At 39.8% G+C, this 27,395-nt stretch overlaps 1 long non-coding RNA gene across 1 annotated transcript; it reads left to right on the top strand.

Annotated features, from left to right (window-relative positions):
- Positions 1–903: 903 nt before the first annotated feature.
- On the top strand, positions 904–24,367 carry LOC120436240. The gene is made up of 3 exons (XR_005610265.1): positions 904–1,136; positions 23,444–23,582; positions 24,042–24,367. It is a non-coding gene; the product is annotated as an uncharacterized LOC120436240 (long non-coding RNA).
- Positions 24,368–27,395: the final 3,028 nt, after the last annotated feature.

The following is a 27,395-nucleotide window of genomic DNA, read 5'->3' as shown; positions in this document are numbered from 1 at the left end:
AGATCCTTAACAAGGAGGAGAAAAGAGATACACTGGATCACAACAGTAAATTCTAAGAAAACAATATGTATTTAATTTTATCCAATCCGATCCAAACCTCCTTTATTCATAAAGCACTTTAAAATACCCAACACAGGACCAAAAGAATAAAACAAAATGGTAAAAAATAAATAAATAATATAAATAAATAAATAAATAAAAATACATAAAAATTAAAAAACCCTATATTTAAAACAAGATAAAACAGCATAGAATCAAATAATAATAAACAAACAAACAAACAAACAAACAGGAGAGGCCTGTCTTATCTCTAAAGGCAGATTGTTCCACAGTTTTGGTGCTGCTACAGCACAAGCACAATCTGCTCTATGTTTATGCTCAGTTCTGATTACATTAAGGGACAATCATCAGCTGGCATCTAAATACACATTTAGGGCGACCAAAAACCATTACCTCAGTCTTTTTGTCATTGAACAGATTTATCCAGAGGAGAGATGCATCAGTACAAACGATTTCATCCTTTAAACCTGAACTCTGTGAACGGCTGACTGTTCCATGTGCTAAAGAATAGAAAACATTATTTCCCATCAGACCATGAGCAACATTCAGGCATCTAACACAGTAACACTTTTATTCTTTACATATTCAGCAGAGAGAGTTAGCTGTGTGCACTACTAAAAAAAGGCTGTTCTAATTCTCAGCACCGCTCCTCTCTTTCCCTGAGTCCTTAGCAATTCTCCTTTTCACGATGACGTTTTCCTCGAGGCCAAGGAAAGAGTTTAGGGAAAGGAGATAGGCGCTAATTTTGAAATAACAACCCACGTGGTTACGTTGTGCAGCTGAGTCACGTGACCGCACAGCCACAAATCACAGCAGAGCTGGGAAAAGGGGGCGGAGCAAAGTGTGTGCGCAGGAGAGGAGTCGAGCAGAGAGAGCTGCTTTTTCATTAAACGGGAGTTAAGTAGTAAACTTACAGGAACATATACCACTACCGTCGATCTGCACACCCTTGTCTCCTGTATTGTAGCTGAGATCAGCGTGAACCACGTGGGTCTCTGCTCCCTGATCTGTTTTCTGTTTGGAAAGACTTCCAGCTTCATCACGGAGTTACTCTCGGTTTGTGGGCTCATCTAAAGGTAAGCACCGAGCTAACTTTAATGTGGGTTCAGTTTATGTTGAGTTTATCTCTGTTGAGAATAATAGATTGCTTGGTATACAGTGGAGTTAGACAGACTGTAGAGTCAGGGGCGGATGTAGAGAAATTTTCTTAGGGTGGCAAAGAAATCAAATGGGGTGGCAAAATCAAAGCCTTTTTTCCCCCCCAAACACATATGCAGGTGGTTACATATGGTTAAAATGATTCAAATGCAGTAAGTATACACGTTTTTCATATAAATATAGTCTATAACTTAGTTATTGTCTGTAGCCCACATAATTACACACTTTAGTTACATAAAACATGTGAGTTTTGATATTATGTACTGTATAGCCTGTATAATAAATAAATATGTAGCCCAATAAGTATAAAATCCAGAAAGCTACACAACATGGGGCGGTTCATTTACAAACACAAGTCTAACTTAAGTTTCAAACTGTTTTTTGTTAGAAAACAATCACATTGTGTTGCGAAATCAGTTTTACCCCGGTTCTTTATTATTCCTCGGGCCTTCAGAGATGGCACCGGACCCAGTAGTCATTTTTACAAAATCTTTATTCATCTTTATTCATCTTCATTTAAGCATGCACTTCTAGAAGGGAAGACGAGGCCGGTGTCCCTCTGAAACAATCTTCACCCCTTTGTTAGTTCCACTCAGCTTTATAGAGGCGAGCCCATCATAAATCCCCCACAGTGTGCTGGAAACTCTGTGTCTGTGTCTATGTGCACGAGCACGTGAGTGCCTGTGTGTGCACGAGAGTGAATGTATGTGCGTACCTGTGTGTATGTGTGAGTGCACGTGAGTGAGTGTGCATGTGAATGTGTGAGTGTAACAGCTTAAAACACTGTGGGTGTGTGTCTCTTCCTAGGGGCCATAAATACCATCTCCCCTCCAGACCACAGTTACCAAGTTAAATGTAGAGACCCCCACACAGGTATCCTCTGGGGAATTTCCACTCAGCATAAACTCCTCTTTGTCTTACTCTCACAGTTCAACTGGGGGAGGGTCTCCTAAGATCTACTCCTAAGTTCATGACACAGTCAGGCCTTTATTTATATCCAGGGCAGTGTCAGTGTCTCTACCATAATTCTACATTCTATCTTAACACATTTCTAAACTCTAAAACAAACTAAACATTCCTACACGTCTAACCTCTAAAATAAGCTAAACATTCCTACAATTGTTACAGCTTAAATTACACAAAATGTCAGAAATCTGCACTGTCATGAACAAAAGTTGAAACCTAATTTTTCATGATTTGTTGGATTAACTCACTGAGGTCTGAAATACAACAGGCCATTTTTGACTCCTTTTGAGTTTATGTTTGTATTTCACCCTCAAATTGTTTCATTTTATTTTTCCCTTGCCTTGTTTGGTATCATTCTTTTCAGCTCAACTGAATTTAGTTATTTTTTCACTGACATACTGCATTAGTACTACTATTACTATTAATATTACTATTACTGATCTGAAATCACACAAAGAACTTAAAATCCTAGTAGTATTTTTTTTTTAATGTAAAACAAACACAGGCATGTTGAGTAAATTTTTATAACTTGAAATGCAAATATAAATTGTACATTTTGTAAACATATACAACTATTTATCTAAAAATGCAGCCAATACACCTGCCGTTTTTTTTTTCATTTTGTACAACCATCTAAAAATATTACTAAAACTAAAATGAGGGAACAATCAGGTGTCGCAATAAGATGCCCCACAAATGATGTGTGCCAGTAAAAGAAAAGTTTGTCCACCAAAATAGGGCTGTTCATATAACGATATATATCGGATGACGATATAAAAACGTCTATCGTTTCATTTTACGCTATCATTTGTTTCGTGGTGTCGCAAAACAAACTGTTTACGGCAATATTTTTTTCATTATTTTGATGGTCACTGTAGTGGCTGTATTAATTTCCTAAAGTTCTCTCTTTCTCTTATATTTAATATAACCACACTAGGGCTGGGCGATATGGCCTAAAATTCATATCGCGATATAATTTGAAGCACGTGCGGTAACGATATATATCACGATATATTCTTTTCTTCTGTAAAACATATTTTCCACACTATAAGGCACACTTAAAATCCTTTAATTTTCTCAAAAATCGAGAGCGTGCCTTATGTATGATTTCTGGTTGTGCTTACTGACCTCGAACCGATTTTGGCTTGCAGAAATCTGTTAAAAAATGTTTTAGTACAACTTTGGTAAGCCGCACTGCTTGATGGATTATCAGAGCATTACGGCTGCCGTAGTGAGGAGCTTCGCGGAGTAATCTGGGTCCAAAACTCCGTCCCCTTCAGGTCCCAAAGTCAAACAAAAACGGTCTAAATTCTTTCATCTTTAATAAAATCATCAGCGTTGCTGCTCTACCAGGTGTAATAATTAAGTTTAACATCCAGGCATCCATGAAAACAGAATTTATTAAATTTAACGGAGTTAGATGTTAACAGGAAGTTAGCTCGCTAGTTTCTACCTAAACATGACATACCATGTTCTGACTGATAAATTTTTGAAACTAATTAAAACGTACAGCTCTAGTACCACTTCCAACATAAATGAAGACAGGAAACTAAGCAGCAGTGGCGTTTACAGGGTTACTGAAGTTGGACTACCAGGTATATAATGTTGTGCTACGTGATTGCTAGCGACACAGCTATGTTAGCATAACATTAGCACAGTGAAGCTGGAGGATGAACGCTAACTTTTTTTTCCACTCGATAAAAGTTAACGTGAGGGATTCTGGTGGTCAGGGACAAATGCAATCGCATAGCAGGATGCTATACACGGGCCAAACTTCAGTCAGGAGAACAACTGAGATTATTCATCCACAATACAAGGTTAGTTATTAATATACTGCAACAACATGGGAATAGAACAGCTGCGAGAGAATTCAACATTAATGAATCAATGTTACGGAAGTGGAGGAAGCGCAATTTTTGGCTTTCCCACTATTTCAAAAGTGCTTCATCTCTTTGCTATGACTGTCGCCCGGCATAATTTGCAGATGATAATGGTTGTAGCCGCTGCGATGCTTTTGACCAAAACAGGCACAGCTTGATGACATCATCAACATGCGCTATCGCGATAGAGCGATATAGTCAAAGGCTGTGTCCCAATTCAGGGTATGCACGCTTGAAGCATGCGCTTTTCTCGCATACTACGTGCGGTGCGTACTACAAGTACGGGAAGTGCGGAAGTGAGAGGCTTGTGAAATGGGACGGTCTAGCCTTCGTCGTGCTGTTCAGGTTGCCTAGCAACCATGATACTAACCGCGAGAAATGTTTCATACAGCTTTGTGTGACAGAAATGAAGGAGAAAAAATGTTTTGTTGGTCATTCATTTTTGTCATGACATCACTTTGATTAGTTGAGACCACAAGACTGTAAAACATGATAGTTGGGCTTCATTCCTGTACTGAACAGTCATTTCAAGATTAGTTAGTAAATAATAATTAGCTAATGTTATTCATGAGACTAAAGTCATCTCACTGTGGTAATGTTAATATAATATGGACAATATTATATGTATTGTCAGATTATATATATATATATGTATATATATATATATATATATATATATATATATATATATATATATATGAGCTTGAACTCTGGGTCAAAGATGCAAGTTGCAGTTATTTATATTTCCTATCACCTTAAATTTTCACTCAAAGACAAGTATCTCTGACAGTGTATATACAGATGTATTATATATAAGAGACAAACATTGTTCTTTCAATATGTTGGCATTACTAAATTTGGCTCAATGCTTATATATATGTGTAAAAAGAAAATGTACGAGCTGTGATAACTGTTTCTGATAGAATCAGACTGATATATGAAATATTCCTTTATTGGGTGAGAAAATCAGAGCATGTCATAACTGCTTTAAGTCACACAGAATAGATATCAGAGCCTTAAACAGGCTGACTTCTGCTAAATGGGTCAAACTGGGCAGAAAGTATACAAACACATAACATCCTTATAGAATATGATGTAACACTATAGATCAACTTACCTCAGAATATATAAAGCATATAAACAATTACAGCAATATGATGCAACAAACACAGCAGTGCTACTAATCCAAAATACTCAAAGCTTCATAGAACTGAAACAAACATTTATTTTTAGCTCCATTCTGCTGCTGATACATACTTTAGGTTTCTGAATATTAAACTTGTTGCTGCCTTTCATAGTGTAAACTGAAGGCCCTGAGTACTTTCTCCCACACTGAAAACACTGGGATGATAACATTATTTGAACATTACCTAATAAGACTGATTCAGGACAGACAATTAGTTATGTTAAACTTTCCTAGCAGTCCTTCACAAACAGGGAACAGTCTGTCTATTCTCTCCATCTGTCAGCTGCTGCTGGCTCTTCCTCCTCCTCTTCCTCACACACTGCTGAGTTTGTCCTGGTGGATCATCAGGGTGCAAAGCCTCACAGATGATGTGCAGCAGTGGGTCCCTCAGTCTGTCCTCACTCTGGACACTTGCAGTTGTCACACATGGAAATCAAATGTGTGATAAGCTGCAGGATTCAAACACAAGTGTAACTTATAAATACATGTTCATACTTTTATTCCACAATCAGAGAGAAAGAAACAGAGAGAGTGCAGGACAGACAGACAGGTGACAGTCTCAGGTGTACACACTGCTACAAAACAGCACAAGAGAAGGAGGATTTAGTGTTTGTGTTATTACGAGTGCTAAACAAGAAGAGTTCCAGATGGTCCAGTGGACACATGTGTGACTCCTGTGATTAAAGCATCTTTCTTTCAGCTTAACGAGTGAACCGTCAGCTCGTTCAAACACACGTTAAAGTCCGTTTGGCTCGACACCACCGAACAGAGGCAGCAATATAACATAGCTAACGTTAACAGTGCAGTGAATCCTGCTTGTGCCGTCATATTCAGGACTGCAAACCGAGCAGCATCACTGACTTTCAGCTTGTTGTGTTTGTGGATATATGACTGACTTTAATTATCCACAAAATCATCACATTCTCTGTAAGATTAAGGTTGACTATTGTATTATTATATTTTAAAGGCTTTAAAACCAAGTAAACGCTGAAAGTACAAACATCACTAATGTCACATAACTTTGCCGACATGTGGCCAACAGTAATGTTTTAATGTTCTTAAACATTTGCACATAAATAAGTGACATCATATTCAGTACTTACTTTTGACAGTTCACTCTTGCCGCTCCCTTCTGCCGTATTTTATGGCAAAATTATCCACACCCACCGCGCCGCGCTATGGATTGTGGGATATATGGGACCACGAAAGCGTGCACCGGACCACGCTTGATATTTGGGGAAATCGACGGCGCATTTGGAGTATGCATTTGAAGTACACTTTGAATTGGGACAGCCGTCGTCGCGTGGCGGTGACGTAATCGCACTTGAAATGCGTACTTCAAGCGTGCAGACCCTAAATTGGGACACAGCCAAAATCTCTATCGTTGGCCAAATTTATATCGTTATATCGTTACCCCTACTACGGACGGAAAAGCGGTTGTTTTTATGTGTTGTCGTTAGCAACAACGACGGTAAAACCACCTCGTGTCCGCTTGTTTATTTTCCACATAAACCTTTCACAATAAAGCTCAAGATCCTGTTGAGACTTTTCAAAATAAACTGAATCACGTGAAAGATGCAGAGTATTTACGGATGAGAAGCAAAAAAAGAGCCGTCAGGTGCTAAAAAATAAACCTTAGACTCAAACGTTAGAACAGGCTTTTCCCCGCAGCACGCCGTGTACTAAATACTCACAAAGAAAACGGCGGCCGTTACAACCTATGTCTAAAAATGTATCGTTTCATGCATCAGTCAAAACACTCGACTCCAGGTACGCGACGTCCAGCTGGAAACACTTCACGCAAGTCGAGCTGCCCGACATTCACAGAATTTACAGAAAATGTTACAATTTGTGATTTATATTGTTATCGGACGATAGATGTCTTAATATCGGGATATGAGATTTTGGTCATATCGCACAGCCCTACACCAAAAGACAGAGGAGAACAGCACAGGGATAAACCTGCAGGCCTGACAACAGGAGGTGTATCACTCCGCTGGTTTTCTACTTAGTGACAGTGTTTACGTTGCAAATGTGCCTTTGTGACATTGATTAGTGCCCTCACTGACACACAAAACAAAACGACTACACAAGACAACACAACACACTAAGTATACACTCCACACTAAACGTCACAAATCTCCCACATCTAAAAACTCTCTCTCTCTCTCTCATTCTCACTGGCTCGCTCTGTCTCGCTGCCGTTACCGTCACTCCCAAAACTTTTCTCTCTTCCTAAAGAACCAAATCCCACGTGTTGACTTTTTTTTTTAAATTGGTCGACATGGTGCATTTTTCCACCGATAGGAAAGAGGTGGCTTTTTTTCCTTTCTTTACTGTTTTCGCGCTTTCCTTAGAAAACGCTTAAACCACACACACAAAAACGTGACGACAGTATTTAGTAAAAAGCGTGGCGTATATTTATTATCATAACTCTAGATTTACTGGCCTGTAATTAAAATTTAAAAACTTTGAAGTCTGAACTTTCAATGTGGGCTGAAATAGAGACTGCAGCTTGTTGCTATGTTAGCTTAAAATAGTCATGTGATTTGGAGGTGCAGTGTGTCGGTGGACCACAGAGGGTTAATAATCCTCACCTTCCTTCCATTTCCAGAGTGTAACATCCAACCACCTGTGTAAAATCTGAAATTCCCATGGTGTTGTTCAAAATGTGCTCTGGCACAATCATAAGCATCGCTTGCTACTGAACAACCCCAGGGTGAATAATAGAGACAGAGAGTAGTGGAAGCCTACTGAGCAGGGGTGCCAAAGGGCTACACCCGGCGCCCGTCCCCCTTACGCTATTAAGGTGTGTGTGAGGAATGCTCCTCAGATCAGCCTTTAGAATAGGACTTCATTGGATGATCTCCAGATGCGTCTGTATTTTATTTACTCCCAGCCAGGGGCAATTCTAGGATCAGACCATTAAAAACACTCCCAAAAAGAATAAATTATTACAAAATATGAATAAAAACTATTAAAAATGGAGGCAACTTTTCCTGTGGTAGAATGTATACAATGTATGAAGTGTCACATACATTGTCACATACATTTGTGACGCTATAAAGTGTCACAAAATCACACACTGCATGAAAACATCTTAAAATCTGAAGTTTTCGAGATGAGATGATAGCCTTTATTTGTCAGTTGCAGGTCTTTTGCCCAGAACTGAGATGACAGACCTTGCCGACCGTACATACAATACACAAACATCACATTGGGGAGACAGGTCAGGCCAGGTAGCGAGGACAGCTAGTGTGGACAGGGAATGTTTTCAGAAGAGAACGCCGTTTTCCAATCTATCCGGGCTGGACGCAGCCTCACTCTTCTCTCAACGGCTTCACAATAAACTGTGAACAGATACCGAGGAGAGCAGCAGAAGACCTCATCCAGGAGCTGTTGAAGTACGATTCTTTTTGATGGTAGCAATCAGGCGGAGACTTTTACTTCCAAAATCAGACGTCCTCATTTGCGCTGGAAGCAGGGGCGATATTGGCGCATTTTTGGGGGTGCTTCAGCCAGAGCGATGATGGCTGAGACACAGCGGAGCGGAGGTGTGAGTGTCTGGCTTAAAACAGGACATGTTAGCTGCATTTAACCTTCAGTTACTCTTTATATAGTTAGGTAGGACTCAGACCATGTTTCTTTTTAGCAGAAAAACATTACACCCAGGTAACCTGCTGTGTTGAAAACGTCTTTTCCGACAATGTTTGCTACTCTACAATCCGTCCTACTCTGTAGTCAAATCAGCCACATCTGACCGTCCTGTTGCTCCCATTGAAATTTATACAGCCTATTTAAAATCTAAAACATAAGATTGTCCGTAGCCTGCTGTTGTTACCACTGTCCTGTTTGCAATGGATACTGAGAGAGGACTTTTTGTTAGTGATCTTAATAGAATTTTTTTCATATTAATGTAAATTTTCATCTAATTGAATACAATCTATTTGTGTATGATTGTCAGTCCAAAGAGGGAGAGAGGAAAGAAGGGAACGTGAGGAGAAAGTACAAGGTCAGGAAGAACCAGGTAAGAAAACAGACAACTGAGAGGCAAAACAGAAACTATTAAACTGACAAAGAGACAAAACCTGATTTTACTCATACAGTCTGGAAGTTGTGTTCTCCCTATATTAAAGCTGCTATACAAATTCTGCAAAACAAACTGGGTTGAAACATTTTTGACCCTCTTTAACAACATTCCAACGCAACATTGTAATTGATTGGGGAGATTAAAATTAATGATATATTTTATGTGGTTCAGCCAGAACTCTACTAAAACCTCAGCCAGTAATAGGTAGGCCAACTTTTGGACTGTCCAGTTGTCTGTATGACTGCCACAGTACATACATCACATTTGCTCACTATCACAAAGTGCCAAACAGCCCTGGTGGAGTGAGGAGCTGTAAAGAGAAGCAGAGTGCTCTGTTTATATTCTAAAAGTGTTTTCAGCGTGCTTGTTTCAAAGATTCTGTACTGCAGCTTTAAATGTTTTCCAAAAGCACACATACACTTATCAGTGTTTCTCAAACTTTTTACAGTGTGTACCACCTGATAAAAATGTCAAGCTCTCCCAAGTACCACTATGAAAGCATGAAACTCATAAATCTTACAACACAAAATTATTATTAATAAATTAGTAAAATTAGTATCTGCAGTAAAGATTTTTTCATACATTGTATACATTCTACCACAGGAAAAGTTGCCTCCATTTTTAATAGTTTTTATTCATATTTTGTAATAATTTATTCTTTTTTGGGAGTGTTTTTTAATGGCCTGATCCTAGAATTGCCCCTGGCTGGGAGTAAATAAAATACAGACGCATCTGGAGATCATCCTATGAAGTCCTATTCTAAAGGCTGATCTGAGGAGCATTCCTCACACACACCTTAATAGCTGTGTGTGAGGAGCTGGAGTCGAGTGTTTAAACCGATGCATGAAACGATACATTTTTAGACATAAGTTGTAATAGCCGCCGTTCTCTTTGTGAGTATTTAGTACACGGCGTGCTGCGGGGAAAAGCGTTTGAGTCTAAGGTTTATTTTTTAGCACCTGGCGGCTCTTTTTTTACTTCTCATTCGTAAATAATTTGCTCTTTCTTGTGATTCAGTTTATTTTGAAAAGTCTCAACAGGATCTTGAGCTTTATTGTGAAAGGTTTATGTGGTACATACACAAGCGGACACGCGATGGTTCAACCGTCGTTGTTGCTAACCACAACGCACAAAAACAGGCGCTTGTCCGTCCGCAGTATCTAGAAAATTTGGGAAAATACTGGCATCATAAACAGTACTTAGCTACTTCTGAAGAAATTATGATGGGACCCTAAAAAAATACTATGTACAATAATGGATTTCTATACATTTTACATCAGATGAAAACGTTTGTTGTAAGATTCAGAGCGATAAACAAACAAGAGAGAAAAGCCGATCAGCTGATCACTGATCAGTTTCATGATTGAAGTAGAAACAGGAGAGAGAGGGGGAGAGAATGAGAGAAGAGGAGGCAGCTGTGCAGCAAAGACACAGAATAACTCCAGCTTTGTGTCTTCTTCATTGTAGCTGAAATACGGGACAAACTGTGTTCCTTTTCACCTCATTACGAAATGCGCAATATTTTCTCTGTATGCGAGACGATTCCGTTTTTTACGGGACGGTTGGAAACTCTAATAACTAACCTTATAAATAAGATTAAACAAGTTCAACATCAATAACATCACAGCACCCGCCCAGCCGTATAGAAACTCCGTCATGCTAGCTAGTACGCAGTACGAGTTATTGTAACTGACTGTAAAAAGTCAGCATAACGAAAATAAACTGCACCTAAACTTGGTTTATATGTGACCCAGATAGACTGCAGGTCATAACTTCTTACCTGAAGTTCAGTTCACCGCCTTGGGTCTCTGGTCCTCCTGCCTTTCCGTCATCCACCTGCCAGCGTGCTGCATCTGCTGGCCTCCACCACTTGCTAATGTTACTGAATCTTTACAGGGAGTGCAGAATTATTAGGCAAGCTGTATTTTTGAGGAATAATTTTATTATTGAACAACAACCATATTCTCAATGAACCCAAAAAACTCATTAATATCAAAGCTGAATGTTTTTGGATGTAGTTTTAGTTTGTTTTAGTTTTAGCTATTTTAGGGGATATCTGTGTGTGCAGGTGACTATTACTGTGCATAATTATTAGGCAACTTAACAAAAACAAATATATACCAATTTCAATTATTTATTTTTACCAGTGAAACCAATATAACATCTCCACATTCACAAATATACATTTCTGACATTCAAAACAAAACAAAAACAAATCAGCGACCAATATAGCCACCTTTCTTTGCAAGGACACTCAAAAGCCTGCCATCCATGGATTCTGTCAGTGTTTTGATCTGTTCACCATCAACATTGCGTGCAGCAGCAACCACAGCCTCCCAGACACTGTTCAGAGAGGTGTACTGTTTTCCCTCCTTGTAAATCTCACATTTGATGATGGACCACAGGTTCTCAATGGGGTTCAGATCAGGTGAACAAGGAGGCCATGTCATTAGTTTTTCTTCTTTAATACCCTTTCTTGCCAGCCACGCTGTGGAGTACTTGGACGCGTGTGATGGAGCATTGTCCTGCATGAAAATCATGTTTTTCTTGAAGGATGCAGACTTCTTCCTGTACCACTGCTTGAAGAAGGTGTCTTCCAGAAACTGGCAGTAGGACTGGGAGTTGAGCTTGACTCCATCCTCAACCCGAAAAGGCCCCACAAGCTCATCTTTGATGATACCAGCCCAAACCAGTACTCCACCTCCACCTTGCTGGCGCCTGAGTCGGACTGGAGCTCTCTGCCCTTTACCAATCCAGCCACGGGCCCATCCATCTGGCCCATCAAGACTCACTCTCATTTCATCAGTCCATAAAACCTTAGAAAAATCAGTCTTGAGATATTTCTTGGCCCAGTCTTGACGTTTCAGCTTGTGTGTCTTGTTCAGCGGTGGTCGCCTTTTCAGCCTTTCTTACCTTGGCCATGTCTCTGAGTATTGCACACCTTGTGCTTTTGGGCACTCCAGTGATGTTGCAGCTCTGAAATATGGCCAAACTGGTGGCAAGTGGCATCTTGGCAGCTGCACGCTTGACTTTTCTCAGTTCATGGGCAGTTATTTTGCGCCTTGGTTTTTCCACACGCTTCTTGCGACCCTGTTGACTATTTTGAATGAAACGCTTGATTGTTCGATGATCACGCTTCAGAAGCTTTGCAATTTTAAGACTGCTGCATCCCTCTGCAAGATATCTCACTATTTTTGACTTTTCTGAGCCTGTCAAGTCCTTCTTTTGACCCATTTTGCCAAAGGAAAGGAAGTTGCCTAATAATTATGCACACCTGATATAGGGTGTTGATGTCATTAGACCACACCCCTTCTCATTACAGAGATGCACATCACCTAATATGCTTAATTGGTAGTAGGCTTTCGAGCCTATACAGCTTGGAGTGAGACAACATGCATGAAGAGGATGATGTGGACAAAATACTCATTTGCCTAATAATTCTGCACTCCCTGTAGAAGCTCCGCAATAGCCACCACCAAACAATTGAGTTATTTTTGCACATCTCCCTTCATCTGGCCAATCCACGACCTTTCAGTGTTTATACCGTTACAGAAAAAAACGAAGAAGAAAAAACCCCATCGGGCAAATGCCAGTCGATGGCCAGTCCAGCTATGGTAGGATGGATTCCCAGAACACCGGCTCTTTGAAACGTGTCAGCAAAATATTGAGGAAAAGCACAGAGTTTTTTAAATGGACTAACAATGAGGTGGACTTGTTGCTGTGAGTAACACAAAAGTAAAAAGTTGCTAAAGTGATTGAGAGTTAAATAATTTCAAGAAATCTGGAGCATGTACAGACTGATATTAATCTTTAATAAGACTGTCAAAATTGAGAGCAAACAAAACAACTGCTGTGTTGTCACAAATCCACCGTTTACAGATGTATTTGTTTTCATAAGCGTTTTCAAACAACTGTGCTTTCCGTCAGCGAAAACGCCGTCTCAGTGTGGACCGGATGCCAAAATGGAGAGAAAACGATGCATTTTCAAACAAAAACGCGTTAGTGTTGACATAGCCTCAGGCTACACTCACACTATTCAGCTGGTGTTTCCACTTCAATGTAGTCCACGTCTATTCCATGAAAATATGCTCTACAAGTGTCAGTCCCATACTAAACACGCTCATCTGGCTAAGTGTTTTTTGCTCTCCCACAAAACCATCTTCACCTGTGTGTCTTTCTTCTCTCTGTACTAAAACTAGAACCTCTGTTGTAGGAGCTTTTGACATTCTCTAATTTAACACTCAGTGTCTTCCGTGTTGGGTGATTCTCTGCGTTCTTCCTCCTCTTCTTTCTTCAATCTCAGGGCTAAACTGCCCTGAGATATGTTTTTCCGCAGACTAGGGATTATTCTGCCCCTGCAGTTGAGATTTGAGACGGACCGATCCGATATTACGTATTGGTCCAATACTCACCCAAATTACTCGATCGGTTATCGAAAAGAAATACAAAATTAAATCCGATCCTTTAAATATCACAAAAGCACTTCACAAAAACTTGCGACATAGCGTAACCCAGCTCATAACCTTAGCACGCCGGAGCAGCATGCGCCACGTGATAGAGCAGCTGTGGCGTAAGAGAGCTGTCGGTGGTCTGGTGGAGCATTTGGAGCATCGCTTTGAAACCAGCATTTCATCTCCAAGAAAGCTGTCCCGGAGAAAGCAAGAAAGCATTCCCACGCTAAGCTTCACAACCGATATATGGAGCGACTGCCTCTTCTTCTCTCCCCTCCCTCTCCTGTTGCTACTTCAATCATGAAACTGATCAATGATCAGCTGATTGGCTTTTCTGTCGTAGTCTTGGATCCTGGACCCGACCTCACGCATGCAAAACCAGTGTGCTGTGCTGTGCAGTTTCTCAACAATGACGTGCATTTTGGAGATATGTTCGGCAAATAAACAAAAACGCGTCATATTGCCAGAAATGTCATCACTAAAAACACTATGTCGAAAATCAAGCCTTTTATCATCACAGTCTTGGGCTGCCAATAAACAACGGCCTAGTTTTTATTTTTATCTTTTGTAAAGACAGCATCTGTGAGTATCTGCTGTTGCTACTTCAATCATGAAACTGATCAATGATCAGCTGATCGGCTGACTTTCATCTTAGATGACTTTTATATCTCGTCGGGACTGGATTTTAGATTCCTGATGGAAACTTGGCTTGGACGCGGTGAGTTTTCTTCTTTCTCGAACTCCTTCCCCCCGATTGTTCATTTTTCAGCTCTCCCCAGACCAATGGTAGAGGTGGAGGGCTAGCTTAAGTATTCAAAAACGATTTTCGCTGTCGGCAAATGCCACCTGTTTCATATGCAAGCTTTGAGGGGCAGCTTTTGGAAATGAACTGCGCTCCATCAGCTGTCTGCGCGGTGGTTTATCGTCCACCGAAATGCGTTAAGGATTTTAATCTCAATTTTGCTGACTTACTGGGGAATCTTATGTTAGGATATGTGTTTTAATTGCTGGTGATTTTAACATCCATGTATGCTGTGAGACTGGACCACTAGTAAAAGATTTCCTTGCCCTTATTGACACTTTTAATCTCACTCAGTGGGTGAGTGATCCAACTCATAAGAAAGGTCATACACTTGATCTGGTGCTGGCATATGGTCTTGATGTCTGTATTACAGAAATCAAGGACTGTGGGATATCGGATCATTTTCCAGTTATGTATAGTGCGTAACATGGAGTTGGACAGCGAGCGACCTGTGCATCAGATGCGCATGATAAATTCAGTAACTGCTGCTCGCTTTTCCTCCGCTTTTACTAACTCGGTCCTCTGTGATACCAACCCCGGTGCGAAACTATCAGCTGATGACCTAGTTAACCTTTTTAACTCAATATGCTGCGCTATCCTTGACTCTGTTGCTCCGCTAAGGACTAAATGCACCAAATCTTCACATCAACCTTGGCTGAATAAAACCACCCACGCTCTCAGACGTGAATGTCGACGTGCAGAGAGAAAATGGAAAGAAAACAAGCTCCAGGTGTCTTTGGGCATCCTGCGTGACTGCTTAACAAAATATCAAAAAACTGTTAAAGCTGCAAAATCTGCTTTCCTATCCGGTGTAATTTCTACCAACTTTCATAAGCCCTGAGTTCTTTTTAATATTTTTAATTCTGTGATTAACCCCTGTGCCACTGTTCCTATGGAGGCTTCCTTTGCACTTTGTGAAAACTTTTTGAATCACTTCATTAAAAAAATCTCAACCTTATGAACACTGTATTTCCAGGCAGTGTTAGACCTAGATCCACCTTGTAAATGCTCGGCTGTTTTTCAGCAGTTTGAGCCTTTGACCTTTTCTGCACTGAAGGAAGTAATTGATCACTTAAGACCGTCTAATTCCCCACAAGACATTCTTCCTTCTCGCCTCCTTAAAGAAACTCTTCATGCCATTGGACCTAGTATTTTATTTTTATTAAATACTTCATTGTCAACAGGTTGTCTACCAGCTGTTTTTTAAACATGCTGTTGTGCAACCCATTACTAAGAAGAAAATTCTTGATCCAAATGTAGTTTCTAACTTCAGGCCAATTTCTAAACTCTCTTAAGTCCAAAACTTTGGAAAAGGTTGTTTTCAAGCAACTTCAGACCTTTTAGACACTCATGGCATTTGTGAAGTGTTCCAGTCTGGTTTTAAATCTCTTCACAGTACTGAGACTGCGCTTTTACAAGTTTTTAATGATCTTCTTTTAACTGTCAACTCAGGTTGCTCTGTTGTTTTAGTCCTTTTAGATTTGACTGCTGCCTTTGACACAGTTGATTACAGCATTCTTTTATCGAGACTTGAACACGTCGTTGGTCTAAAAGGGCACGGTTTTACCATGGTTTTATCATGGTTTAAAATGGTGCCGTGTCAGAGAGGTCTTTTTCTCTCCTCCACCCCTGTGTGTTGTGGTGTGCCACAGGGGTCTGTTTTGGGTCCAACTCTGTTCTCCATGTACATGCTGCCTTTCGGATCTATTTTTAGGAAATACAACATTCCCTATGTTATGCTAACTTTGCACTGTCCACTTTCTGCTGTGGGACTAATAAAGGTTATCTTATCTTACATTAGTGACTAACCTCAGACAGAATGGATTATCTCAGTTGTTCTCCCCTACTGAAGTTTGGTCCATTTACAGCGTATTTCCATGCGATTGCATTTGTCAAAAAAAAACATCGGTAACTTTTATCGAGTGAAAAAAGTTGGCGCTCATCCTCCAGCCTCAATGTGATATGCTTTGTTATGCTAACATAGCTGTATCGCTAGCGATCACTAGCACAGCATAATATACCAGCTAGCCCAACTTCAGTAACCCTACAAAGTTCACTGTTGTGTATTGTTTTGTCTTCATTTATGTTGGAAGTAAAGGCAGAGCTGTACGTTTTATTTTTTTCCAGAAATCTCTCAGTCCGAACATGATACATCATGTTTAGGTAACTAGCGAAACCAGCAAGCTAACTTTTTGCTCATTTCCTGCTAACTTCTATCTCCGTTAAATTTAATAAATTCTTTTTTCATGGATGCCTGGATGTTGAACTTAATTGTTACACCTGGTAAAGCAGCAGCGCTGATCATCTTATTAAAGATGAAAGAACTTAGTTTTAACTCTCAGTGTTTGTTTGACTTTGGGACGTTAAGGGGACGGAGTTTTGGACCCAGATTACTATGAGTCGTGAGGCTCCTGACTACGGTAGCTGTAATGCTCCGACAATCCATCAAGCGTTGCGGCTTCGTAGCTTAGCAAAGTCTACTAAAACAGTTTTTGACAGATTTTTGAGCGCCATTGATAGGTTTGTCTAGCACAAACCTATTGCTGGAACGACAAGACAATTACAATGGCAAAAGCAAGACGCAAGTCACCAGAGCTCTTTGTGTAATCTCGCACGAGGGAGAGAACTGTGAAGAGTGCCGCCCCTTCCGCTCGGACCCCAGTCACTCTCAATTAGCTCCCCGTAGCACTGCTCTTTATTTATGTTACATGAATATGCATAGGTTCATTAACATATGACGTCTTACATAGGCATACATATGAACAAAGAGTACAGTCTGTGTGTGTGTGTGTGTGTGTGTGTGGTGGGTCAAGATGTGACCCGTGAAGACTCACTTAGACCTGCTGGCGCCAGGAAGTCCAGCAGTTCACTTTAACAAAAGGCGTTTCTACTTAAACAAATATAGGTGTGTTTGGTATACCATATATCAGAAAGAGAAGACTCAACCTCTCTCATGACCCTAGGATGTGTGTGATCTATGTCAGAACATTCAGATAGAGGAGTAAACGTACTCCTCTTTTCACGGTGCACAGAGTTACTGCAGACCTCCTAGGATGAGACATTCTTCCAATCTACAAACGATTGTATACTTCTAAGCATATATGAGTATATGTTTCTAAGCATAAATGGCAATATAAACCTACCAACCGTGTACCACATAAAATCGGTTCGAGGTCAGTAAACACAGCCAGAAATCATACATAAGGTGCACTGATGATTTTTCAGAAAATTGAATGATTTTAAGTGTGCCTTTTAGTGCAAAACATACGGTAGATTACGTCAATTAAGCATTATAAGGAGGAGGGGGGGGGGGTTCCCTGGAGTTTGCAACCCTATTAGTTAGGTTGTTTAATATTTCTGCTAAGTACTGTTTAGAATACCAGAATAGGGAGGATGGTGTAGGTTTAAGTAAATTAGATTGATCAGTATTGCTGAACAATGAAATATTTTGGGTATAGTGCATACAGGTATAACAGAATAGCTTTAGTGTTTTGTTTTGTTTTTAAACTTGAGTATGAACTTATACAAAATGCAGCAAGATATTAAAAAAAACAGTTTTGTTGATTATTAAAGGAACTATATCGGATTCATGTCGTTGTCGGCAGATATCCAAATATATGAGATCGGTATTGGACATAAAAAAAATGGTATCGTGCCATCTCTAGTTGAGATCTGGTATTTTTCTGTCTCAGTCGAGTCAGGACTTTGGACTCTGCTAGGTCAGATCCTTCTAGATGTCCGCAATGCTTCTTTCAGGCTCCTCAACTGCTGCGCACTGGCTCCAGTGAGGTGAGATATCCTCTCCACCACCTCAAACCAGTCCAACAAACCATACACTAAAACACCCAACTTGTTGAGCTTCTAAGATCCTTCACTTACCACTGCAACAAGAGTACCCACTAGAATACCCAAACTCATTGAGTTTCTAGAAACCTGCACCCAATAATTGCAGCAGTAAGGAAGCAAGGCTTTCCCCATTGGTCCGGTTGAAAATCCTCCCAAATCAAAAACAGCTCACCATTGCAAATTCTTTGCTGTCTCTCTCTTGGTTTGTTAAAACGTCCTGCATGTCTGAGTTGCTGAAGCATATGTCGCGATCCCCCCTTTTGAAAACAAAAGAATGATGGGACTGAGGCAATTTTCCCTCAGGATGGCCAGACATCGCGTGCCGGTGATTTAGCACAACTCACCTGAGGAATCCTGCTTGACAACGTCGCATTTTTATGGAAATTTTCAAAATTAGCTGCAACAAACCCTGTGAGCTGGATTTGAAGTGGCTTTAATAAACACATTACAATTTGAATGGAAACATGCCAGCCAACACAAGGATCATCTCGGAAATTCGGCCGCCACCCTTATATCTTATATACACCATCACAGACACTCTCAAACAAAGAACATTCCACAGCACATCATGCATACCTAAAGCTTCAGTCCAGCTCATCCTTGACCTTCTCCCACGCTAAGAAACGTTATGACCACCCGTCACCTCCCTTAAAGCAGGATGTCTGAAGATCTTCCAGTTTACGATGGGTCCACTGTGAAGGTGCAATAACATGGGGCCCACTTGTGATAACATTCTACATGCATGTATACAACTGGTGAACACCAAAGTGAGGGAATAATATTACTATTACTAATGTGATATGATTTATAAGAAAAGAAATGTGGCACTACAACATGAATAACACAGCGCTGGTAAATACACACAGAAATTAACAACTGCAAGATTAAGTCTGCATGGCTCACAAGCTACTGCGACCCTAGGATGTCGCTGTCATCTTCCTGCTCCTGAAAAACATACATACATCCACCCTTTCCATGTCTGCTTGGAGTAGGTGAAATCTGCGTATCACTGTCAAGTCAGTGAACCATTTGTCCCCATTATCAGTCCAGTCAGTCCCCATTGTAATGTGAAGAAGCTCACTTTACGATCATTTTCCAGCAACACTGTTGTATAGCACTTTTAGTTCCAATCATGCAGGTCTGCTTAACGGACAGCAGATTCTCAAACAAAACTCTCAGTGCACTCCTCAAACGTGAAAAGAAAAAAGAAAAGAAAATACTACAAAATATAAAAATACGAAAGTCTAGTTTTAGGACTTGCCAAAGCATACTCGTCTCCTTAAACTGATAAATCAAACCAAAACTTACTGACAGGTTCCACTTGGTAAAAAAAAAAAAAAATCTAGCCACCAAATAAATCCCCAAAACATTCATCCACCAGCCACACACATTTCACACAACCCTAATGTGCTATTAGATAATAAGTTTCTTCCCATGTAACCAGGTGTATGTCATGGTAAAGCCTCTCCCACACATTTGAATTTGAATGTATTTATTTAAAAGGACAGTGCAGTTTGACATAGTCCACATACAAAACATGAAACTGATGTAACGCACATAAGTTTAGAGCTATTGCTAATTTTCAACAATTGTCGCTTGTTGGGCTTACAATCAAAATAAATACATTTTACCATAAAACATACATTTTCATAAAGCCAAAATACATTGTAAATACAACTACAATTAATAGACAATAAATAAAAATAAAATTATTAGTTAAAATGACTACATCTCTGATTTCCCTTTAATCAAACTTTAACCTTCAATGGAAAGGATCTGATGTCTGTAATCAATTTAATTTTGGTCGGAAGTGTGTTCCACAGATTGCAAGCCTTAATGGAAAATGACGATTGACCAAATTTAGATCTGCGATATGATATCTTGCAGTTTCCGTTCACAATGCTTCTAGTAATACGATTACTATCTTGTCTCTGGATGTATCTATTAAGACACTCTGGGGCCATCCTATTTATACATTTAAAGACTAATTTAAGAAAACACATGATTAAAACTCCTAAAACTAAGTAGATTATATATCTTTAAAATGTGACAATGATGCCAGGGCTGCACGATTTTGCATAAAATGAGAATCACGATTTTTTTTTGCTTAGAATTGAGATCACAATTCTCTCACGATTTTCTTTTCTAATATAAATATTTATTGCACTTATTAACTTCACATCAACTTTGTAACAGTTGAGACTGAACATAAAAACATTAAATATCTCACTTGTCTACTCTTACGTACAAAACCTTAAAATACTTCTAAGAATAACATTTTGAACAGTATTCTTTCCGTGTGTAAGGTGATGAGAGAGGTAGGTAATAGCTATGTTTCTTAAAATGTAAACCACAAATATTAACAAAATAATTCTTAGTTCGGCTGGACCATAAGTCTGTCGTTGCCGTGAAATGTTGTACTGCTTGTAATTCCGTCTCCACCCTTGCCCGACACTGCGTGTATAGAGCAGGTAGTGCAACATTTGAAAAATAGTTGCAGGACGGCACTGTGTAGTGTTTGTTTAGGGTGTTGATCATTTTCCTAAATCCTTCGTTTTGCACAGTGTTGATGGGAGCCATATCTTTAGCCAGGTGATATGTGATAGCCTCTATATTTTCTTTGTGCCTGGGGGAGTTTGACGGGTATGGGGAAGTGCTGTATAAGGTTCCCGTTATTGATGTTTGGGTGGTTGACCGGGAGTGATTTTCTCCTGTCACTTTCTTGGCCTTTACAGCTTCGTCATATTGCACTTTATGGTGACGTTTAAGGTGGTTATACAAATTCGTAGTGTTAGCTTGCGGTGCTGCTACTATGGCAAAACACAGCTTGCAAATGATATATTTTTGACTCTCATCGTTTTCTTTGAAACCAAAACACTTCCACATGGAGGAACGAAAACCTTTTCTTGGAATTAATGTTACAGTGGGGTTGTCATTCTCACCGCCCATCAGCGAGCTTTTCCTCTGCACTCATTGTGTTTTCTCCCCTCCGGCAGTTTCTCTCACGTGCTCTCCGTTGTTTTTTCCCTGCCAGCTGGCTTCTGTATCACGTGGTATAAGGCTCCGCCCTTGTCATTTGTTGAGCAGGAGGAGTGAGCGCTTGTTTTCATGCAGATTATGTCCCGGATCAAAATGCGGTACAATCGTCATCTTTTTTTCCTTTTTTTTTTTTTCTTACATCGTTGTCATTTGGAAACGAGATCGCACATAAGTATGAATTGAGATCGCGATTTTCTAGCATTTAATTGTGCAGCCCTAAATGATGCCATCGAACAGATTTGACATAGGACACAGACCTTCAAAATAAAACAGGAAACATGAGACGCAGACATGACAATACAAACTTGGTAACATAAGAGTCGCAGCATGAAACACAAAGGGTGAGGGAAACTTAAATACAGGGGAAGAAAATAAAAGGGAAATCTAATAACCAAATGAACTTCGCTGACCTAAAGAACTTAAACATATACCATAAACATCAAAATGAACTAGAACTCAAAACCCTGGGTCCAAAGACCCAGGAACGTGACAAATGCATAAATAACTGAGCCGCTGAAGCAGGTATATAGTGCCGAATTAACTTAAAACAACTCAGATCGGGCGATCGTGGGCTCAAGAGTTGGGTGTTCGCCTTGTAATTGGAAGGTTGCGGTTCGAGCCCCGGCTCGGACAGTCTCGGTCGTTGTGTCCTTGGGCAAGACACTTCACCTACTGCCTACCTACTGGTGATGGCCAGAGGGGCCGATGGCACGATATGGCAGCCTCGCTTCTGTCAGTCTGCCCCAGGGCAACTGTGGCTACAACTGTAGCTTGCCTCCACCAGTGTATGAAGGTGAGAGTGGTATTGTAAAGCGCTTTGAGGGTAACGAAAAGCACTATATAAATGCAATCCATTATTATTATTATTATAGATTAGCCTTGACCGTCTTAGCAATTTTTTTTACATGCTTGTCCAATTTAAGACGTAAATCAACAGTTATTCCTAAAAACTTAAAATCTTTGACCTCTTTTATTTCTTCGTTCCTTCACTGGATTTTAAACTCATCATTTATCTGATCATCAGGAACAACCTAAGAATCTGTTAGTCTCACTCATTTAAACCCTCTGCTGCATTCTGTTCACCCCTGCTATCATTCAATCATCTTTCCTAATATAATATTAGTCCACTAGTTCATATATCGTTTCTCATCTTACTAAGTGAGCCGAACAAGATGATAAAATCAGAAACACAGGCTTAAAATACCATCTGGTATTCATGAGCTTCATTGCATGTGTGTGTATGTGTTAGTAGGATTAAAACATTCTGTGCTTATGTATGTCGTTTTAATTACATTACCCCTTTTTCTGAAACAAATCTCTGTTTACTACACCTTCTTGTTTCAGAAACATCTAAAGAAGAAAGTCTCTATTGTAGTCAGGCACAGCTAAATTCTGCTTGTGAGTTAACCTAGCTAACCACACTGTGTGTTGTTAACACCTTCAACATGTACCCCCTGGTGATGTGTGCCACTTCCTCTATGTCCTCTATTTGTACCACCATATGGAGAACCGCAATAGCCACACACATCGAAATACAGAATTCTTAGATGCTTAGATAATGAATTGTAGAATAAATTCTCCATTTGTAAAATAATTTTAGAATTCCACATTAACAAAGTGAGTTTCGAAATGTTTTTTAAAAACCTCATTACCATCCTAGGGGAGCTAAGATGGTAATGAGGTGCTTGAAATGTTGTAGGTGGCTGAGTTTATACTGCTACCATTGAAACTGATTGGGACTCCGTCTTTGTGGATCTATGGAAGTCCATATATACAGGGTGTAGCATCCCCTGGGTAAAGGCGGTGAAATGCAGGGGGGTCAGTGATTTTTCCCTTTCAAGTTCTTGTAGGCAACTGATGACTTTGTTTTTGTAGTTGCTTCTGTCGTTTCACCTTGAAGCTTCATAGGTATTGTTGTCACTGAGGAGTTTAGTCATGTTTATTTGATCTGCTTCTTTTTGTCAGGGATAAAATACACATGTATACTTTTTGTGTCCCAGCTGAGTAACAGGAGGAGAAGAGTGGTGGTGCAGCAGAGGAACAATTTCAGCCATTTGGACTCAGCTCAGCCACTACAGAGGAAACAATGACTTCAACACAAAAGGTGAGAAAAACATCACAGTTACACTGTTATTCAAACTGTGTGTACAGCTGGTTGGTTTTTTAAAAACCCATTAACAGCAGCTTTATCTTTTCCATCCTGGGCTGCTCCATATATACAGAATCTACATTCACAACCAAAAACCACAGAAGTTGCAAGAAAATACAAAGATCATATTTTCTCTACACACATTGAAACAACAATATCATCAGTTGAATTCAAAAACTTTTCTGAAGTAAAAGAGTTTCTCTACTGAGATCAATATTTCTTCAATAATGTCATTTTCATTACAACTCTCATTGTAGCACATCATTGTAATGTGATACTATCACCAGAAGGTGGTGGTAACACACCTACAATGTGTTTTTGTTGACATGTTTGATTCCACTAATGGAGGGAGTTTCAGTTTGTTCCACAACTGCATTTCACTCACTGCCTCTGTTTGTATCTCTGTCACTGCAGGACCAACATGGAGCGAGAAGTCAGCGCTCTCAGGAGGCCGACAAACCTCACAGAAGAAAGGGAGAGAAAACATACACCTGTGACGAGTGTGGGAAGGGTTTTACTGGGAAGGGTTTACTAAAACAACATCAGGTCATCCACACTGGAGAGCGACCGTTCAGCTGTGACTTGTGTGGAAACTCTTTTACTCTGGCTCAAAGCCTAAAAACACACCAAGTCATGCACAGTGGAGTTAAAGCGTACAGTTGTGACCTGTGTGGAAAGTCTTTTACCCAGGCTGGACACCTAAAAACACACCAAGTCATCCACAGTGGATTTAAAGCGTACAGCTGTGAGTTGTGTGGAAAGTCTTTTACCCGGGCTAGAAGCTTAAAAACTCACCAACTCATCCACAGTGGAGTTAAACCTTACAGCTGTGAGTTGTGTGGAAAGTCTTTTACCCTGGCTCAAAACCTGAAAACACACCAAGTCATCCACAGTGGAGTTAAAGCATACAGTTGTGACTTGTGTGGAAAATCTTTTACCCTGGCTCAAAACCTGAAAACACACCAAGTCATCCACAGTGGAGTTAAAGCATACAGTTGTGACTTGTGTGGAAAATCTTTTACCCTGGCTCAAAGCCTGAAAACACACCAAGTCATCCACAGTGGAGTTAAAGCATACAGTTGTGACTTGTGTGGAAAGTCTTTTACCCAGGCTGGACACCTAAAAACACACCAAGTCATCCACAGTGGATTTAAAGCGTACAGCTGTGAGTTGTGTGGAAAGTCTTTTACCCAGGCTGGAAGCTTAAAAACTCACCAAGTCATCCACAGTGGAGTTAAAGCGTACAACTGTGACCTGTGTGGAAAGTTTTTTACCCGGGCTCAAAGCCTAAAAACTCACCAAGTCATCCACAGTGGAGTTAAACCTTACAGCTGTGGCCTGTGTGGAAAGTCTTTTCAATATCCGCATCAGCTGAAAAAACACCAACAGATCCACACCAGAAAATAACTCTACAAGTGCAGTTACTGTGAGGATGTATTGATTTTTATCTTGTAATTGTAACCTGATTGTTTGGAAGAAGTCTGATCAGTAAACTTATGGAGTTATACTGAATGAACTGTTTGGAAAAATGAAGAATCATTTTCTCTCAGTAAGCTGAGTGTTGTAATGTAAACAGACGTTGGCAGAGATGCTCTTTATTTCAGGCGACGTTCAGATTAAAAACTTACACTGTCTTTGTTTGGAAGTGGAGCAAAGCACATGGATCCAGTTCTCAACCCTGTCGTCACTGTGGTGGTGGGAAAGAGTTTCTCTGTGACCTTTGTAGAAAACCTTCCAATCATCAACGGGACCAAAAACTACATCAATGTAGACACACTGGAGACAAAATGATCTACTGCAAAGAATGTGGGAGAGACTTCCACACACCAAGTACATTAAAATACATGACCTCTTCCACAGTGGGGTCAAAAAGCACATCTGTGACCAGTGTGGGTCATCTTTCAACACTGGACATGAGCTCAATGAAAAAGCATAAGCGAATCCACACAGGAGAGACACCATACAAGTGCAGACACTGTGACAAAAGCTTCTCACAATCAGGTCATCGTAACAAGCATGAACGTACACACATGGAAGTGAACTTCAGCTGTGACCAGTGTGACAAGAGCTTCAGGAATCTCAGTTCATACTCCGAACACAAACGATCCCACGCTGTAAATAAACTGTTTCACTGTTACCAATGTGCAAAAACATTCACTTCATTATCTGCTCTGTGCAAACATCAGCCTGATCATGCAGGACTGAAATCACTGGATCACAATGAATCTGAAGAGAGAGAAAGATCCTCTTCTGGTTTCAGGGTGGGACTTAAAAACCTTGAGATCAGGCTCCACAGAGTTCAGATGGAATCTCCTGTAAAGAGTGTCAGCTGATGTCACACCTGGGTCTGATGAGGCAGCTCTGATTTCTGGACCTGCAGTGAATAATCCCGAATGTTACATTTAGGAAGCTGCATGTATAGATATGCATATCAAGTTTATTTTTTTTCCTTTGAGGGATTTTAATTCTCTAAAATGTTATCCCTGTTACATTTTAACCTTTGTTCCCTTAGGACACAGTAGTGTTTAGTAGTTGTATTCATTTTATGTGTTACCTCAGTTAAATTTCAATCCTTCATTCATATTTAAACTTCTGCTGTGGTAATCCCTTTTCTTAAATCATTTTCTCCCAAAACTGCAAATGTTTTCACAGCAGTTGCTCTTAAAACCTCCAAAATGAACTAAATCTGTCCACCAGCTTTGAAACAACACCTGCTGTGACTTTATGTCCAGAAAAAAGAAACTCAATCTAAACTGGTTTTGGGCTGTACTTCCATATAATACCAGTTTGTACCAGAAGATGAAGCAGTGAGTCAGTGTAACATTTATTTAATTAGGCAAAGAACACATTCGTTTTCACAGTGGCAGCAAAGAAATGTTGAAAGTTAAAAACAGCAGCACACATCAGGACCATTTTAAAGATCACAGGTGACTTTTACTTAATTCAAATTCCTTCAAATTTTTGGCTCCTCCTTTCACTTTAGTGTATTTACTGTATCCTTGAAGTCCACATGTTGTTTTTTTAATGAATTCATTTTGATCCACATGTTCTGCGGCTGTCTTCCTGTTGATTTGAAGTTTGTTTTATGAAATCCTGATAATGTTAAAGCGTTAGTTATATTTGATGAACTCTGTGTAAAGTTTGTCTTATTAAACAGTTTGGTGTGAAAAATTAAGAAATGGTCTCAGAACAAGTAGTTTGAGCCCTGATTTCAGATTCAAACTAATTTAACTGTTTTCAGTGGTACATGTGGAGGTTTATCAGAGGAGGAGACTTGGCTGTTCTCCACTCACGCAGCACAGGGTTCCTGCAGCTCATTAAAAACTCTGAAATGAGAACAAAAATATTATTTCATAATAAATATTTGATATTTATTATGAACATTCACCATTAAAGACAGGATATTAGGAAAAGGACAACATTTTCTCTCCAAGTTAAACAGATTTGCAAACTGTCTGTAGGTAACAACTTAACAGATTAATTTACTTTTTACATTATTTCCTTCAAGAAATCGAGCTGCTGGTAGCCATGTGCTCATCGTGTGTCACAGGACCAAGAAAGCCTCATTAAAAAGCAAAGATCGATGGTCGCGTTTTATATCATCCACCCTTTAGTCCTATTATTTTTAAGTAGGTTTTTATTAGGATTTAAACATTTAAATCACTTTATGTTCAAGAATCTGTTCCTTTCTGCTGATATTAAAATCATTAACTAGTATTCAGGGACTAGTCTACAGAAAACACATAACTAACCTCTTCACCTCTTCCC

The sequence above is a fragment of the Oreochromis aureus genome, linkage group 3 (assembly GCF_013358895.1).
Source record: "Oreochromis aureus strain Israel breed Guangdong linkage group 3, ZZ_aureus, whole genome shotgun sequence".
In the NCBI taxonomy this organism is placed as follows: Eukaryota; Metazoa; Chordata; class Actinopteri; order Cichliformes; family Cichlidae; genus Oreochromis; species Oreochromis aureus.
Note: the sequence above shows the minus strand (reverse complement) of the source record. Positions and strands in the feature narration are given on the sequence as shown.